Here is a 20,266-nt window from a genome sequence, read left to right as displayed (position 1 = left end):
TTCCAATACAGGGGTCAGAAATTCTAGGTATTTAACTTCCCAATCTCACTGCAGTGAGGATATAAGCAACCCATCCTAGCTAATGGTACTGAGACAGAATGTAGTGAGAGAGAAACCAAGAAAGATTTTCCTTCCTGACAAAAAGAAACATGAGGGGAAATGTCTTTATTCTTTGTCTAGCGATGCAAAAAAAGAATTAACATAGCAGGCCTGCTCGCAAGGTTAACCTTTGGCTGGCATCTGAGAACTCTGATTTCAGGAGGGTTCTCACTACTCCCTAAACTCTTTTTTTTTTTTTTTTTTTTTTTTTTTGAGACGGAGTCTCACCTTGTCGCCCAGGCTGGAGTACAGTGGCACAATCTCGGCTCACTGCAAGCGCTGCCTCCCAGGTTCATGCCATTCCCCTGCCTCAGCCTCTCTAGTAGCTGGGATTACAGGCGCCCGTCACCATGCCTGGCTAATTTTTCATATTTTTAGTAGACACGGGTTTCACTGTGTTAGCCAGGATGATCTCGATCTCCTGACCTCGTGATCCGCCCGCCTCGGCCTTCCAAAGTGTTGGGATTACAGGCGTGAGCCACCGCACCAGGCCACTACTCCCCAAACTCTTAAAAGTGGCACACTGTGTGTCTAAATTATTTGTGCAAACAATGTGGTTTATGCTGAACACCTGCTTTCCTTATGGGAATCTGGAATTTTGGTAAGTGCTTGGCAGAGGATACCCACATGATCAGCCCTGATGGTAATATTCCTTGCCCACAGTAAGTAGTCAAAATGTTAGCCATTATTATTTCATTACCACACTTTAAGAGTCTTATAAAGTGGGCCAATTTACTTTTCTCAGCCTATTATTAAGTTCAATAATTAGAAAAGTATCAGATACATTTATCAATGTAGTTAGCATTTCCAGTGTTCTTCATTTTGTTGTGTAAATCCATTTGGTATCATTGCCCTACTGCCTGAACAACTGTCTTTAACATTTCTGGTAATGCAGATCTGCTGGTTATCAATTCTTTCAGCTACTGTATATCCATCCGGGGGGAAAAAAAAAACCACTTTATTTCGCCTTTGTTTTTGAAAGATATTTTCCTTGGGTAGAAATTTTAGGCTGACAGTTTCAGCACTTTAAAGATGTCAGTGTGCCTTCTTGTTTGCACTGTTTTTGACAAGTAATATACTGTAATCCTCATCTTTGTTCCTCTGTACCTAACCCAATTTCCTCTCTCTGTCCCACATGCTCGCTTGCCTTTTTCTTCGGCTTTTATTTTCTATGACTACTTCTAAGATTTTCTCTTTATCAGAGGTGTTGAACAGTTTGAATATAATGTGCCTTGGTGTAATTTTCTTCATGTTTCCTATGCTTTGTGTTCACAGAGATTCTGAAGGTGCGGATTTATAGTTTTCATCAAATCCAGAAAAATCTCAGCCATTATTTCTTCCAATATTTTTTCTATCATGCTTTCTCTCTCCTCTACTTCAGGGACTCAAATTTCATATATTGAGCTACTTAAAGGTCCCACAGTTCAGATATTCTGTTCATTTTTGAGTCTTTAGAGGTTTAATATATTCCTACTTAACTTTTGAACACATGAAATATAGTTATATAAAACTTTTAATGTATTTATCTGCTAATTCTAACCTCTGTGTCAGTTTTGAGACAGTTATGATTATCTTCTCATTATAGATCATATTTTCCTGCTTTTTTGTGTGCCTGAAAATTACCGGATGCTATATATCATAAATTTTATCTAGTTGGGTGTAAAATATTTGTAAATATTTTTGAGTTTTGCTCAGGCTTGAAGTTAAATTATTTGGAAACTTCAAAGTTTGATCTTTTCAGGTCTTATTTTAAAGATTTGTTGGACTTGTCCAGAGCAGTACTCAGTCTAGGGCTAATTACTCCTCACTACTGCGCAAGATTCTTCTGTGTGCTCTACCCAGTGCTTCATAAATCTTGAGCATCTGCAGCCCAGTTTGTGGGAAAACGCACTATTCCTAGCCCTGTGTGAGCACAAGTACAGTTTCTTTGAATCCTTTTGTGTGGTTCCTTGTCAGGCCTCTGGTCCTTTCCTGACATACATGTAATGTTGAATACTCAGCTGAATACTCAAAGGAGACCATTTGTAGATCTCCAGGGTTTTTTCTCTGCAGTTCTCACTTCTCTAGTACTCTGTCCCATTAACTCTAACCGCCTTGGTCTCCTCAGACTTTCAGCTCCATCTCCTGAACTCAGGGAGTCTACCATTCTCCATCTGGTTTCTCCCACCATATGCCACAGCCTGGAAACTCTCTCAAGGTAGTAAGTAGAGGTAGTGATAAGGCTTATCTTGCTACCATCTGTCATGGATCACTGTCCTTTATTACCTGATGTACAGTGTCCTGAAAAATATTGTTTCACATATTTCATCCTTATTTTAGTTTTTTGCAGGCAGGTGGGTAAATCTTATCCCTGTTATTCCATCTTGGCTACAAGTTTCACTAACTTATGCTTATTTCTCTGTATTGAACCACTGTAAATGGCATCTCAGTTCAATCATCCCTGATAGAGTGGGGTCAAATCTTACATGGTTATGAGATCACCCCTCTAGATTGTTTCTGTGGGCCTTTTCACTAACTGCCTTAAAGGCAGTCCATTCTTCTGCTTAAAAAGCAATTTTAAAAGAAGTAATATTAAGACTAAGTAAGGAATTGCAATGCTACGGGGAAGAATGGAAATTTGTGCAGCTAAATAAATCACAAAGTGATTGACTTTCTATAGAGTTTCTACAAGAGGATTTTTCTTTTATAACTCTTGCAAATGAAAATAATAATCGTGGGAGAAGCAGGGAGATACTGAATGTGAAAGTAGGAAAAAGGAAGAATAGCAGAACTTGAGAATGAAAGGGGCTCAGAATAAAATTTTTCTAAGAAAAATAATGGAAATCAAGTCATATATTTACAAATAAGACATCATCTTCTATACATTTTAGGAACTAGTCTTTTGCTCTCTCTCCCTACATAAAAAATCCAATTATTTACTTCATTAATATGCTAAGGTAAAATATTAATCAAAACAGACAACTGGAATCATTATTAACACCATTATCCCTTAATAAGTGTCAAAACAAAATAGGCAAGTTCATGCAAGTGTAAGGCTGTTAAGATAATCTAGGGCATAAACTTCATACTGGCAGCCCATGAGCTTTATTTGGCCTGCTGACATGTTTTGTTTGGCCTATAGGACAACAGCCTACACCACATTTGCAAAAGTGTAAATTTGCAGCCCAACATTTACAAATTAGAAGACTTCACAAATTAGAGAGATTTCACATAAAAATTGGAGGGAAAAATAGGAGATGTGGCAGCACTCAAGGTGGATAGTAGCTTCCCACTTTATCTAGTCTGAGCTCTTTAGTTCACTACAGTTTTCATCACTCACTATTGTCTTCCGCCTCACTTAACTGCCCTGGCCCCTTTTTCGCCCCTGCAGACATTTAGGCTAGTGACACTTGATTTAGGCTATGTACAATAATGTTCTAACAAACTAACATTTTTTGACTTTGAGAATAACTGCATAAAAGCACGACCAAAATTTCTAATTTCTCTAAAGGGGAGATAGATTTCTAGAAAGATACTTTGAAAGAGTTCTTATTTTCTACCAATAGTAGGAAAGCTGTCTTTGGGGCACATTTTTAAACTACAGATTACTGGGGCCCCAGGAAGTATTCCAAAATTTTGTTTTATTTTATTTTATTTATTTTATTTTATTTTTATTTTTGAGATGGAGTCTCGCTCTGTCGCCTGGCTGAAGTGCAGTGGTGTGATCTTGGCTCACCGCAACCTCTGCCTCCTGGGTTCAAGCGATTCTCCTGCCTCAGCCTCCCGAGTAGCTGGGAGGGACTACAGGCGTGTGCCACCACACCCGGCCAATTTTTGTATTTTTAGTAGAGACAGGGTTTCACCATGTTGAATCTAAACTTTAGGTACATAATAAGACTAACTCCATATTTAGTCTTAGTATTCATACTTAAGCCAATGAACGAAAACTAGGAAAACAAACACGTTTCCAAAAATTTCTATGTATCTAGCTTCTTTGCACCCCAATGCTCTATAAGATAACTGAAATAGATCTAAGTCCCCTGAAGTACAACTTCGGTTGTACCCAATATTTGTCAACCTCAATTAAAGGAAAATTTTCAACTTAAACAAAACCGTAAAATTAGTACTGCTAAGGCATTCACGTTTGCTTTTACAACTAACTGATATTTAAGTGCTAACAAAAGAAAGGGATTAGCAGGTCAAAAGTGTGAAACATGTTTGACTAATGAGGTAATCTGAGAAAAAAAAGAAAAGCAGGAAAAATAAGTTATGCTATTTAATATATAAAAGCTGAATACTTTATTTGTATAAATTCTTTTCAAAAGCCAAGAGCTTTTTAGCATACTACGAGGGTACATACAAAGTTTCACACTGAGGAAGACTAAAACACCAGTTTAGCACAACGTTAATGTCTCCTCCTGGCTTTGGTGACATTACTGAAAATGAAGGATACAGAAAAGCACCCCAGGAAGGGGACTTGGAGGCAAAAGAAAGATGACTTACTTTTCAATCTTTGTACATCTTCAACCTTATATAAATACAAGTTTTACCTATTCTATAAAATAAGATAATAATAAACTTTATCTGCTATAACTAAAGTCTGCACAACTCATCCTCTTCAGAGGGTAACAAAACTGTTTACTTAATAAAAGAACTACATGATCATCTAAACTATTTGCATAGGGATAATAGTACATAACTCTTAAAAAAAAAATAGATGTGAAGACAGCCAGTTGAGGGAAAGGATTAATAGTGATTTCAATTTTATGTCTCAAAGAACTCCAAGCTACAAAGTCCAGTTCTCCAACTAAGAGCAAATGGCAACCAATTGTGAATGAATTCTAAAACCATGTGATAAACTAAAATTTAGAAACTTTTGTAGTTCTCCTCAGACACTTTTTACATCACCACATACAAATCATCCAGCCCTACTGAAAGAGTCAATTCAAAGGAGAAGAAAAGAAACTTTGTTAGCAGTCACCAACAGTTTGGGGCTCTGTAAATAACTGCCATCAACCAAACCAAAGGATGATTTTTAAACGTACTAAGTATGTAATGAAGACTTGGTCATAAACTATTCTCAATGGCCATACCTTAATAAGATAATTATTTCCAACTCTGAACTAAAAGTTGTAAGTGATTTTCACTATTAAAATATCTAGTGTGCAGTGTTTAGGCACACAGGCTTCGGAACCAGATTGCCTAGATGCAAAATGCTGGCTCTCCCACTTACCATCTATATTTGGGCGGATCAATTAATCTAAGTGCATCTCAGTTTCCATTATCTATAAAAACGAAGGTAACAGTAGTATTTACCATAAGGTTGTTTTGAGGAATTAAATTTTTATTAAACAGTATATTTTATAAGCATGTACTATCATTATTACCTAATCATCTTTGTAAAGCAGCAACCCAGCCTAATTTTATAAGCATGTACTATCATTATTATTATCTAGTCATCTTTCTAAAGCAGCAACCGAGTCTCAAGTAAATCTTCCAAGATTTGGCTAGAATAACATAATGCATTAGAATCGGTAAGCTTCCTCCATATTTAGAAGAAAAAAATCTTCAGGCAAAATATCATAATTTGTTTCTCAACTTAAATCAGATTCTATACATAATGAATTCTTCACAATCTAATCTCTCTACTCCTAAAATAGGTTGGTTCTCCCTATAAAAATCTATAATGTCCCTCATTGTTTTTTTCTGGCCTTTTTAAAATGAAAGTTTTTATTAAAAAATAAGGCAATACACAAACAATAGTTATGATCATGCTTTATTTGCCAGGTTTTACCTTTTATCTATTTAACATTATATTTCCATGTTACGAAAAGCTCCTTATCAATCTAATATTTGATGACCACAAAATTCTATTGTAAGGATTTGGAATAAATCATTCCTCTTCTCTATTTGTTTCCAATTTTATATTACTACAAATAATGCTGTGATGAGCATCTAAACATTGTTAAAAGATTTTCAAAAGGGCACTTCATTATCTTTACTTTACTCAACAGTTTAATAGGGACTCAGCGCTGTGAAGACCAAAAGTGACAAGTTAGTAGAGGAAGACCTTGAAAAAAGAAAAGCTAAAAGGAAAATATATCATCGCAAGAACTGTTTTAAAAGCTCATTAAAAATCTCATGAATTTAGATGCCAAATTAGACTGCCAAGGTCTCTTTCATCTTTTCTAGGGAAAGTGAGGCGATTTTTTGCCCCACCTTAATATTGCTCATGTCAAAAGACCCTATTGATCTGAGAAGTTATAGTTACGATAACTGACTGGAGTGGGACAGGCTTGGATTCAAGTGTGTACTCCACTACCACTCATTAAAGCCTCTCTAAGCCTCAGTTTTCTCATCTGTAAAATAAGAATAATAGCATTTACTTCACAGGATTGCGTGTACCTCAACAGGACTGTAAGGATAAATAATATACTATGTCTCAATTTCTTAAAAGAGTGCCTAGCACACAATAATATCCAAATAGTACCTTATCATTGGAATCATTTTCAGTGTTCATTTAGATGATGTGAAAGACAATATAAGCATATACATATAAATTATTGGCTTAATCTACAGATTATAATGACATAGAATCCTATTTACAGACATCATAGATACCTTTTAAAATATTTTCATGTAGTATAAAAAGGTTGTAAAATGTAGATGGATATATAAAAATCTTTATAATATCCCTCATTAGGGTAGTAAGGGTATTTAAAGACTTTTTTTAAAAAAAAGATTAATAGTTTTAAAGGAATCATAAACATGAATTTTGCTGTTTATAGCACATACAATTATAATTTTTATCTTGAGACAGAATCAAATTTTTAAGTCTTATTTTATATGATTAAGAGGTTTAATGAATTTAAAAGAATGCTAAGTGCTCCAGGATTAATTTATCAGCTGGAATGACATTATTTCCTCTTGAGTTATTTTTCTTAGAAATATGTGGTAATACAAAAAGCAGCAGAAAATGTACTGGCCACCATTATGGACAGTTATTAATAAAGGCAATGACAATCCTTCCGATAGTATGGCTAGCTAAAATAGTACTTTTAGAGGTCTATACTGAATTTTGCTGTTATTTAACAAGCAACTAGGTGACTTTATGCAATCAACTAGGTATTTGTAGAGTCAAGGAGTTTCATAATGTTATTTCAAGAATTAAGAAAAAAATCTAGTCTTGAGTGGGTAAAATACTAAACCTATTTATTGAATTGCATTGCACTTGATGGTACACGAGATAAAACATTTATCTGATTTTCAGATGGAAAGATGCGATTCATTTAGAAACATTTTAGGAATAGATATCTGCCAAGTATAATGCTAATTTGTAAGAGGAGAATAGAGTTATTTTCATTATTTCATTCATTCATTTCTATTTCTTTAGAAAGTAGTCAAAGCAATTTGTGGAAAGCACTTCCAATTAATTTTAAATTATGAATCCTAGTGATTACCACAATAAATAAGCATAAAGACTAATAGTAAAGTCAAACTAGGGGCAAATATAAAACCAACTACTATAACAGAATATTAAAAAACGAGTAAGATTTTGATTTAAACAGTTTTTCTAAGTGTATAGTGTAGGTGGCTCATTTTAAATACAGCCCCAATCCCACGTTAAGTGAACCAAGCAGTAACTAATCCACACAGCATATTCAACTAAACAAACATCACATACTTGTTTTAGCATCAAGATCCTTTGTTGGCCCTTGTTCTAAAAAAGTGGCAGATAGAGGAAAATGATAAATATCTTTAATTCAATCAATAGTTGCCTTATTGAGCAAATTTAGAAACTGCTAAAAAAAAATCACTTTCCATTTCACCCAGTCCTCCCAGCCTCAGTGGGATTTCCTCATTACTACAAGCCCCATCTTTTACTTGACCATTATAGACTGCAATAATTTCTTTCACTTTACTCTTCATTTTCTGCAAATGTAGACTGAGGCCATCACTGTTCAAATTATTCAACTTCAAACTCACAAAGCCTCTATAAATCCTTTATCAACCTCTCATTACTTTCCCAACAGTAATGATTCCCAACTTTACCTATATCTCTTTATTTTCGCCACTACCCAAATAATGCCTGGAGATAATTTTGCCTCCTATGACAGCACTTTGTGAAGATACTATCATTAAGTGTAAATTATCTATAAAATCTTATTTTTATTTCTATTCATCAATAGGCCCACATCTATCTTTGTAGTCTTCCCTTCAATCTTACAGGAAAAAGTTGTTTCCCCCTGACTAAAATGAATATCTCTACCTAGGACTCATTCTTTACCATCCAGACAAATCCTCATAAAAGGAGATGATTCTTTCTCACTCTGCCATTTTAAATCTCTTAATCTCATAGAATCAATCTGTTCTTTCACCACCTTTAATCTTAAAAAGGAAAAATGTTCTGACCCTATGAAACCTCATAGATCAGATCATCCAACTTTCATCTATTTTGAAACCAAATATCATTCCCCATTTCAATTTCCTTTCTATCCCTGCAATATTCAACTGATCACAGTTTAGCCTTCTAAGACTTCTTTCTTTAGCCTTCTCTCTTTGGCTCCCTGTGGCATCTGGAACTATTGGTCCTTTACTCTCCACTCTCCTAAGGCACTTTCTTTAACATAACATTTTCCTAGTTTCTTAGGCACTCCCTTTTCTGCCCTCATCCTTTTCTCACTTTGACAGGTCATCTTCAGCATTTCTTTGTAAACACTTCCCTCATGAATTCACTTACTCTTATCTTTTGTTTTACTCCATGACATACCATTCCCATCTACAGACATTTAATGTCTTCAAGACTCAGCTCACACTCTACTCCCCAAGCGAATCCTGATTAAATCAGACCATACTTTCTTCCTTAAAGCTTTCATTGCAGTTAATCATTATTTTACAATATATAATGGTTTCCTGTCTTTTCTCTGCGTGTTTTAAGCAAGATTTTAAGTTTTTTGGTAGCAACTACTTTTATTTTTCAATATTTCTCAAAATATGGAAAGTAATTCTGAACATAGAGTGGTCAAATATGTTACAGTAGTATAATTAGTTTACACAAGAAACAAAGGATATTCAAAAAAATAAATGTATTTATAAAACATTTCTAACTGTTGCTATTTTTTAAATGGTCAAATAATGCTGTGGTATTTTTTTCTATCAATTTCTGTATTTTTCACATATTCAAGGGGACATGGCAGATTTACCTATTTTGTTTCCTTTAAAATGTCAACCATTTTAGTCTTAAAGTAGCTTATATGTAGCTACTGTGCCTAAAAAGATCTTACATATAAAACAATCTGATAACCAAAGCAATAGCAGTGGCCTAATCAAACCAATGTAAACTAAAGAGGCTAAAATCTGAGTGATAAAGAGATGCTTTTATCTCAGCATTATTAATCAGATTTATTAGGCTACTATTTCTCTCAGTAACACAATTGAAGAGGGAAGTAAAGGTAAACAATTCCTGTAAACAGAATCAGTAGGCTATGCCCAATCATTTTATATGTGTATAATTCAGGAATAAAGCTTACAAAACCTTTTGAGATATATATTATTATTTGCATTTTACAGATCAGAAATAGATTAAATTTATCCAAAGTTGTTCTAATTACTAAAAGAGCTAAAACTCAAACCGAGGACTACCCAAATTCAGCGTGTTTGCTCTTTCTATTATACTGTGCTTCCTAATTTAGGTCTGAACATGAATAAACAAGTCATAACACTACCTGAATTCAGTTTTCACAAAAGCCAAACACTTAAGAATGAATATAAGTAGACATTAATTTTGTCTTGTTAAAAGGTTAACAATAACTCAATTTAGTATTTCAATAGCAGGTCAAATACTGATTTTTTAATTATATAAATTAATCATATTATTACAAATAATTAAATGTCAAACAATGCAAAGCACAAAAGTACCAAATGATCTTAATGGCCATGAACTAGTCTCCCTGAAGAGTAAATCCAGTTTCTTAAATATCCACTAGGTCAAGGTACTTTATTAGCATCATCTGAGTAATGCTAATTATCTGAGTTCATGCTGAATAAATCAATTTATTGGCAGGATATATTGCAGAGAATAGCTGTGAAGACAAAATGACATGTAAAACATATATGTAATGACTCATTTTATATAGTTAAAAGGGGAACTGGGTATAAGAGATGCTAAGAGATGTGTTATGAGTTCTGTAGTTAATAAATGAAAAATTATACATATCATATCATCTTCAGAATTCATAACATACATTAGAGCATATTTAAAGTTCTGTGAGAAATACCAAATAATTTTTAACAGAAAAACTACTAAAAGCATGCACAATATCAGCTAGGAAATGTGACCACAAACACTTTCTAAAGAATTTTAGGTTATATTACACAGTACTTAGCCTTAGAAGCATTGCAACATAAGATTCAGAAATATTAAGTAATAATTCTGTGAGACTGTGAACGTGTACATTTTAACAAACTATAATTTATATATCTGACAGTGTTGCCTTTCTAAATCGACACTTAAGAAAGGTAAAGTACACTTGTCCTCAAAGACAGTGTTATCGAAAATATTTTTGGAATCTTCTAATTATGTTAAGATATTTTTAAAATATTCATTTTATCTTATACTCCATTTTTCATTTTAATTCAAATTATACTTATCACTCACCTTTCTAAAACATGAAAAAATATATTATTTAATTAAATCAAACCTACTCTCAAAGAAGAGATATACCACCAAAAAGGATGTTTAAAACAATATGCCATATGTCCTAAAAGTGATTCCTAAACAGGAAATACAGTGTTCTAAACATCAATAGTTTGAGGCCTGGCATGGTAGCTCATCCTGTAATCCCAACACCTTGAGAGGCCGAAGCAGGAGGCTCGCTTGAGTCTAGTAGTTTGAGACCAGCCTGGGCAACATAAGGAGACCCCATTTCTACAAATAAATACAAATAAAATTAGCCGGGTGTGTGTGGCAGCAGGTGCCTGTATTCCAAGTGCTTTGTGGGGCTGAAGTAGGAGGATCAGTTGAGCATGGGAGGCTGAAGTGCTGCAGTGACCTGTGATTGAGCCACTACACTCCAGCCTGAATGACAGAGACCTCGTCTCAAAAAAAAAAAAAAATCAGAAAAATAATTATAGTAGTTTGAAAAGGATGACATTCATTTCACAAGTTCTAGTAAGTGTGTAAAAATCAGGCACACATCACATGTATCAACAAGCCCAAGCGATGACTGGAAGGAACATGTGGCCCAAGGAACAAAGTAGGCCTATAAACTTTGAAACAAGAAACCATATTTAAGTTCATTTATTACCTGTACCCAGTGTTAAAAAAAAACTGTTATAAATCAAATGTAAGTATACTAAAAATAATAATAGTTAATATTTATTAAAAACATAGTATGTATTCAGCACTATTCTGAGTGCTTTTCATGTATTAACTCATTTGGTTCTCACAACAATCCCATTAAGTAGGCTTGGTTATCATCCTCATTTTGAAGATGAGGAAAATAAAGTACAGCAAGGTTAAGTAACTTGGGCAAGGTCACAGAGCTTGTAAACCATAGAGTCAGATCAAAACCCAGGCATTCTGGCTCCTAGTCTATGCTTTAAATACCATACTATACTGTTTCTCTAAATCAAACAGGAGTGGTCAACACCATGCACAGCAACATCTAAAAACAAATCACCTGTATGTATATTCAGATAGGTACCCACATGTTTGTAAAGTTTTACAAGGCAATTTACATGTTATTTAATATTATCTTCACAGCTACTCTGTACAATACATCCTGCCACTAGATTGATTTATTCAGCATGAACTCAGATGATTAAAGCTGTGTGGCCTCAGACTATTCCCCTAAGTTGCCTGTCTTGGAAATGTGTCTTCTCTATGCACCACTAGTGCCTAGTAGAGTGTCTGGCAAAGAATAGGAATTAATGAATAAGGAACAATTAAAAAGGGAACTAGGTATACAAATGTTGGATAAGCCCAGATTTATCATTACAGATTCATCTAGAAAAATCCTCAAACATTGTGGCTCACAGACAGTGATTCTTAAGTATCCTCGCAGGTGGAAGAACAGTAGTATTCATTTTTTCAATTGAATCTTAGTATCTCCATACAATCTTAAAATCCCTTTGAAGTTAGAAAGTTTGATGTACTAACATAAACCTGAAAAAGATTCAGGTGAAATCTTACCTTAAAAACAGAGCTTAATTTGGTCTTCACACAACAAGTGTGATATGTTATGTAACCATATTAAAATATTTTCTTTTGTTCAAAAATTGAAGGAAATTTATATTAAATATTAAGTTTTAATATTAGAGAATAATATATTCTAAATTTTTCTCTATAACTCTAAGAATTATATGCCACAAACTATGAACATAGAGGAATATGTTACCTTAAATTATAACTGAGGTTACAGTATCTCTGGGTACTATGTAATAACACATATCCTGTTTTTCATTTCTATACTCCTTAAGGCAGTGCCAGAATTTAAGCTCCAATGGAACTCAAGTAAATGGTATAGCTACAATAGTTTTATCTGGTGTAGATTTGATAACCGAACATTCCCGAACTAAAGTTTCTATTATTGTAGTGATTTTTTATTTAATTTTTAGGTTTTTGTTTGTTTTAAAATACCTTTCCCAGCTTTCATGAAGTACAGCTACAAAAATACATTTCAGTCTTGGTAAATTTTCATACAGTACTAGAAAATTGATATATATTACACATTGCTTTAAGCTCATTCCTTGAACCAGGCAGAGAAACCAGTATCAAAATAAAATTAGAACAGATTGTGTAAAGAATGAATTTAATCAATATGGTGTTCAAATAATTTCATGAAATTACATCTCAGCTAAAGTCAGAAATATAAAAGACACTGACAAGGGAATTTATCATTAAAAACTGAAACTCCTGTTCCAAAATACTAATTATTTTTGCTTCAAAAACTGAATTACATTATATGTTCCAGAAGAAATATTTAACTACACTAAGACCTAAAATAATCATCCCCTAAGTAATTTAAATGTTTATTTTTAAAATTACACTTTTTTAGAAGAAGCAAAAATACTTAAATAGTGCTAAAAGAATTTTTTAAAATTCCCAGGCTATATCTTTCCTCAAAAAACAAAACAACACAACTTTGAATATCTTTAACACAATCTCAGGTTATATGATCATTCTAACCTTAAGTTCAACAAGAATGTTTCATTTTTGTTCCACAGACTCTATTACAACTAAGTGGGGAAGCATTAAAACATGAAAATGGTATCATACACAAAACATTCCATCAAGCATTCTTTCAACAATATAACTCCCAATGTTCTATATGCAAATCTACCTGATCAGAGTAGGTAAAAAAAAACATGTGGTTATGTAAAAAAAAAAAAAAATACCATCTACCAAGAAGGAATATTTTTAATTGAAATTAATTATTGTTCCTACTCTACGCAGAGCATACTAAACCAATAAAACTTTGATTAGGAAACATCTTTTCTAGGTGTGTAAGGAGGGGTATAGGATGAACCATACAGCAGTTTCTTCAAAGCTGTGCATCAGTAGTTACCAAGTGGCAAATACCATTAAGTTTGATGACACAGTCTTAGCTTCCAAACATTGGGAATTCTTTAGGAATCTCATTTTTTTCAAGGAAATGCCTTCTCCTGTAAGAAAAAAATTTTCTCTCACACCTTTATGCTCATGTTAAAACTAATAAAACAGTTTTCTGTTGAAAGCTCAATCACATCATTTGATAACTCAGAATTTCTGTATGCAAAAGAAAAAAGATCTTTATCAAAAAGGAAAACTTTTAATCAAATCCTAACATTTGTGTTGAAATGATGACTATTTTCAGTATTTTGGGACATCACATTTCCCAACCGGAAACTTTTGCAGTACACAAGGGCAATTAAGCCATGTTAGGTTTAGAGCATACTGATATAAGTAATAAAAACAAGGACACTAAATTTCCTCTTCTCAGTTAACTTTGAAAAGAAAAACCTTTAACTAGGTACAAAAGACTGAGGAAAGAGGAAATGTATAAAAAATGTGGTATTTTTCCTGACTTAAAAAAAAAGTAACTTTAAAAAATAACACGATATATTTTTAAATTACAAATCTGAAGGAAATAACAGGAATTATATATATGCCATTTCAGATGATAAGAAACATATACAAATTTCAAAACCTCTAAGCAGTAGAGGACTTTCTGTGATGAGGAAATGTTCTATATCTGAGCTGTTTGCTACAGTAGCTAGTAGCTGCAAGTGGCTCCTGAGCACTTAAAATATGGCTAGTTGTAATAAGCAGAATTTTAAATTGTATCTAATTTTAATTAATTAAAATATAAATTTGCATACCATATATGGCCAGGGAAACTACATTTGACAGTACAGCTCTAGGGAAATATTTGTACCTTAAATTCTCATCCAAATAGTAAAAAGTCCTGTAGATAGGCATATACATAGATGCTTCTGAGACATTTTTTGTGTTTTAAATTCTTAAGGTTTATATAGAAAAAATACGTAAATATAAAATATAATCCAACACAAAAAATGTTGCTGTATTTGTGGGAACCAAATTTTCTACACTCTATTCTAGTAGAGTCTAGAACATTGGTTCCAAAGTTGACTATAGTTTCTTCAGGAGTTTCTAAAAATACGGATGCCAGGGTCTCATCCACAATGATTCTGGTTTAATTAGTCTTGAGTTGAGGCCGGGGCATGGAGATTATTAAAAGCTATCCAGACCAGGTGCAGTGGCTCACATCTGTAATCCCCGTGCTTTGGGAAGCCAAGGAGGGAGAACTGCTTGAGGCCAGGGATTTAAGACCAGGCTGGGTAACACAGGAAGACCATTATCTCTATAAAAAATAAAAAATTAGCTGGATAGCACACACCTGTAGTATCAGTTATTCAGGATGCTGAAGCGGAGGAATCACTTGAGCCCAGCAATTGAAAGTTGCAGTGAGCTATGATCACACCACTGTATTCCAGCCTGGGTGACAGAGTGAGATCCTGTCTCTTAAAAAAAATTTAAAAAGCTTAAAAAAAGCTATCCAGGTGATTCTAAGGTACAGGCAGAGTTGAATACTACTAAACTAGGAAAAAAAAAAAAAAAAGAAACTGTTTATTAAGCATAGATGAAGTATGCAACCAAAGACATTTATTGGCTAGTAGGTAAAGAGGGCCTTTTGACCAGCCAGATTCAAGTTACACGTTCAAGAATGATTTGAGTAGTCATAGGTTTTTGTGATTATTTAATTTTTTAAAGAAAATTGGCAAGGAAGTAAACTAAATATAGAGTGTCAGCTTTCACTTAAACCACATTTGCATATATTAATTTCATCCTCAAAATACCTTGAGAGGGACCAGGCATGGTGGCTCACGTCTGTAATCCCAGCACTTTGGGAGGCTGAGGCAGGCTGATCACTTGAGGTCAGGAGTTCAAGACCAGCCTGGCCAACAGGGCAAAACCTCATCTCTACTAAAAATACAGAAATTACCCGGGTGTGGTAGCACATGCCTGTAATCCCAGCTTACTAAGGAGGCTGAGGCAGAAGAATTGCTTGAACCCAGGATGGGGGGCAGAGGTTGCAGTGAGACGAGATTGCACCACTGTATTCCAGCCTGGGTGACAGAGTGAGACTCCATCTAAAAAAAAAAAAAAAAAAAAAAAAAAAAAGCACAAAAAAGCCTTGAGAGGTATATATTATTAAATTATTAAAAATAAACTTAGTCTCTAGGATTTGGATACATATTTGTCAGACAGCAGAGTCCTCCACACTCTGTATACTATGCAGAAGGATTTTCTTTGAGACAGTTTGTTTCAGAGAATTTTCATACTTTTCCAGTGTGAAAACAAAGCAAAACAAAACAAAAACTAAAAAAGCAGGATTCAATGGCAGAGCACAGGATAAGGCAAACACATCTAAACAAGCACTTGAACCAGACCCTGTTCCTGTATTTCCCATGCATTTGATAGCAAACTCTGGGAAAAACATGTGAAGTTTATGGTTTAAATCTACACCAGCCTCTATACAAGATTATTTAGGAATTGTTATCTTTTTATCCTAAGAAATTAACCAATGGCCCACCTACTGCCTTACTATTAGTGACAGTCACACATTCTTGGGAACAGGGTTGGGCAGGATAGAGCAGGGTGCTTATTCACAGTGCCTGACACTAAACAAGAATAAGGGTCTTAAAGGTGTTTTCATTTTCTCCCCAAACTCAAAGGATTATTAGAACTCCACCTCCCAAAGCAGTTTACAGATGGAGTTTTGATGGGACATTTACAGCTAGTATGAAACTTTCAACTTTAACTTAAGCCATTAAAAGTCCTACATTAATGTACTCATTAAAAGCTATCTTTTAGCCTTGGTCAATACAGCAAGACCTTGTCTCTATTTAAAAAAATAAAATAAAATAAACAAAATTAGCTGGGTCTGGTGTGGTACCTGTGGTACCTGCTACTTTGGGGGCTGAGTTGGGAGGATTGCTTGAGCCTGGGAAGTTGAGGCAGCAGTGAGCCATGATCGAGCCACTGCATTCCAAACTGGGCAACAGAGAGAGACCCTATCTTAAAAGCTATCTTTAAAACATTTAGTTCCTAAGTTATTTGACCCATTTTAATTTCCAAATTAAAAGAGAGTTTTTCAGGAAAAAAAAAAAAGGAAGTCCAGCCCAAAAGATTCTCACCATTCCCATCAGCACTGATTCTTCTATCCTAAGACCCATTATCTTTTCTCCTTTCTCAGGCCCCTACCTTGTAAAGTGATATTAACTCAAATGAGTCATACTTGGTTGCATCACAGGCCAAGAGAATACTTTGAACCACACAGAGTTCTCCCAAAGCATATTCCAAAACAAGAATACGTTGACAGGAGTAACTACTAAATGCACTGGCTTGGAGTATGGTTGTGTTTCTTTTCCATTTCAAATGGTGTTAATTATAATTTAATTATACATAAAAATGTTTTTGAGTTTATTTAAAAATTACACCCTCTGTCAAAAGAAGAGGGTGAAGAGGAAAAAAAAGAAGTAATAGTTTATCCCTTATAGTCCTTCTCTCCAGTACATTTGGGCTGGGCACTAAGATGAGCTGGAAAAATACACACTCCATTGATATAGGAGAAGCTAACAACACTTCCCCATCCAATCCTTAACACATTAAAGACAGAACAAATCAACACCCGTTTTTCTCAATAACAAAGAATACATAAATTTCATTCATTTAAAGATGAACACCTATCTTTTATATTATCTACTCCAAAACTAATTCCCACATTCACATACCGTATTTAGGAGGCAGCCCTCAAAAACAACAACAAAAAGATGATGTAAGTTTTATAACGTGACCCCTATCATAGCATTAAAATCTGACTTTTAAATTGACACTGGTTTTAATGGTGTGTGTGTACGTTACTTGCGACATGAAAAGCCATTTATATTTTTGGATGCTGGTAATCACCCTCCAAAATATAAGTAGGCTTTACATGCAAGTAAAAATGGTGGGACAAATACAAATTCAAAGATAAACCTACATAATGGTAAAGCAAGCTATCATTCTCTAATTGTAAAAGTGAAAAACACTATGAAATCAGTCCTTTTCTTAACAACTAACCTCAAATATTTTTCTATTTTTAGTTCTAATTTCCATCCCATCCTCTCCCCACACATACTCCCACAAAGCCTCTAGAACATCAAGTAGAACACAATGTTATGAACAAAGTATAATAAACAAGATTGGACGTCAGTCAATGCGCCTCTGTATAAATTTACTAAATCAATATATGTATGAATTTACTAAAAAATGCTCCTAGTGATATTAAAACGAGAAATAATTTGTATCTTGGCACCACCACAAGCAGCCAATGAGCATGAAGCAAGTTTTCACCTGGACCCTGCCAACACAGTCATCAAGACTTTGGGAAAATACCAAAGCTTGTTTCATAACACATGCACTTTTACTTTTTCCCCTCATCCTTTAGTAAACTTTCTAGATATAAATTTTAAAATCTTAAAATTTATAATTAGTTACCAGCGCCCTTCATCCCACAGATCAGGTGTCCTACATTTTGTTCAGGTCCTGCCTTGAAAACAAACCCGATTGCCCCATTTTCTGAGAGGGAGCTCAGCTCCAGGCAGCTCCCTATTAAGTCACCGCGTTTGTTGTTTCAAAGATGCAATTAAATGAAAATGACACAAGGCTGTCGAACAGATTAGTTGGAAGTGTGCGGTGGTGTCGATCATACACGTGTATGGCCAGTGAAAACTGTATTGCTGTAAATCTCTTAGTGGTATTTCTCCCCATCCTTCTCTCTCCATTATATTCACAACAGAAGGAAATTAAACTTTGTAAGACTTTTCTTGACTTTGGTTTAACTTTAGCTTCCCAGCTGTCTGCTCTTACAGTATCACGTAATGAGCAAAGCGGTGGGGCTAGGGGGCCGGAGGGTAGAGTGTTAACTTTAGCAAGCAGAAGAAAAGCAATAAAACAGCTTGCATCAGACAGTGTCTCTCTCTCTGCCCCCTCTTCCTCTGCTTCCCCGCCATCCCACCGCCTTCTCGAGCCCTTACACATACACATTCTTCTGGGCGGCCTCTAACCACACCATCTCCACAATCATTTGCAGAAATTAGAAACAGACTCCGGGAGACCTTTCCTTAAGCACGCACAGAGCAGAGCTGTGCAAGCACGACGGGGCAATGTCACTCCCTATTACCCCACAATCTCTTACTCCCCCTGTGGGTTTCATTCCCGAGAATCCGGCTTTCTTCCGCAGAGGAGATGGATCTACCTAATTCACAATGGAGTTTCATCTCATTCTTCCCCACTCCAGTCACCCCACCCCCACTCTAACGTACAAAAACACCCACCACCAAAACCAAAGAAAAGTTCCTTCTACCAGGGCAACCGAGGAGTTGGGGTTAGGGACTGGAGCGAAAGCTCAGCGAGGAGGAAGAGAGCGAGCGCAATGTACTTTGTTTTGCACTTCTGCACATGCAGCGCAGAGCCCAGGGCGGCTCTCGTCCTTACCGGCTGGTCCCGAGACCGGGTCCTGCTACTGGAGCGCCGGGCGAGGGCTGCAGGGACGCGGCGTCGGGGCGGGCCGCCCGCAGCCGCCGCGGGCGCCGAGAGCCACCACCTCTTCTCCCACCAGCGGCTGCGGGCGTGGGCTGAAGGAACTGAAGAAGGAGCCTGGGGAGGGGTAGAAGAGGAGCAGCATCTCCTCCTCCTCCTCCTCGCCTCGGAAACGCCCCTCCGGCGGCGATCCCAGCCGACTGCCTGACCCCCGAGCGCTCAACGCACCCCCGCCGCCGCCCTACTGTGCTCGACGCCTCTCCAAAAGCTTCGCCAAAACCCTCTGGCGCGGGCGGCTCAACTCCTGTAGGCGACTCTGACCGCTGCCCAGGCGGACCGGGGAGCTACGGAGCGCGGCTCGCCAGCACGACGGTCTCCAGGGGCCGTGAGCATGGTGTGTCACCCTCGCCTCAGCTCGGCCGCGCTACTGGGGCTCCACCTCAGGCAGCTGCGCCGGCTCCGCCCCCCCGGTCCTGTCACTCAACCATTCCCCGGCACTGGGAGGACCGCAGATCTCCGACCCCGAGCTCCCCTCGACCTCATTGGCCCGCCTGGCATCCAGCTCCGCCTCCTCCCTAGGGACGAGGTCGCCAGGGAGACCAGCGCCCCGGTGGCCATGACAACCAGTGCCTTGGGCCTGGCTTTTCGCGTTCTTCGGACTAGCCAGAGGCTCAGGTTGGTGACCGAGCGGCAAAGTTCCTAGCGCCTGCAGTGTGAACTCCAACTTTTAGGCCAAGTTGAAAATGCAGCCGACGACTCCCACACTTCTAACTTAAGAATCAAAACTATGACCCTAGGGAGTGAGGAGGAGAGTGAAAAATGCGTAAGTGCTGGCTCCTCCCTTACTCTTCGCTGCCTCGCAGCCTTGTTTCTATATTCTCACGGGGCGCTTTGGTCTTTGAAAGGAAGAGGAGAATGGGGGAGAGGAAGAGCACGGCTTTGCCAGCTCCTTGCAGCAATATAGCAACTTAGAAATGGCGGGATCAACGAAAAAAGCCCGGTGAGTTTTCCCACGGTTGTGAAGCTATCTTCAAAGGTGTGGTGACAGCACAACGCCAAATGCCCTAGGGAAAACTCAAATTCTCATATTTTTGAAAAAAG

At 36.5% G+C, this 20,266-nt stretch overlaps 1 protein-coding gene across 2 annotated transcripts in view; it reads right to left on the bottom strand.

Moving 5' to 3' along the window:
• Positions 1–19,604, bottom strand: part of PTPN13 (protein tyrosine phosphatase non-receptor type 13) — a 219,533-nt gene extending 199,929 nt beyond the window's left edge. The window contains exon 1 of one of the 2 annotated variants that reach the window (XM_012499590.2): positions 19,121–19,604. The gene's annotated coding sequence lies outside the window, so the exon portion shown is untranslated. The remainder of the gene's footprint in view (positions 1–19,120) is intronic. The other variant, XM_003265859.2, reaches the window with a different exon arrangement.
• Between the last annotated feature and the right edge of the window lie 662 nt (positions 19,605–20,266).

This window comes from Nomascus leucogenys, chromosome 9 (assembly GCF_006542625.1).
Source record: "Nomascus leucogenys isolate Asia chromosome 9, Asia_NLE_v1, whole genome shotgun sequence".
NCBI lineage: Eukaryota > Metazoa > Chordata > Mammalia > Primates > Hylobatidae > Nomascus > Nomascus leucogenys.
Note: the sequence above shows the minus strand (reverse complement) of the source record. Positions and strands in the feature narration are given on the sequence as shown.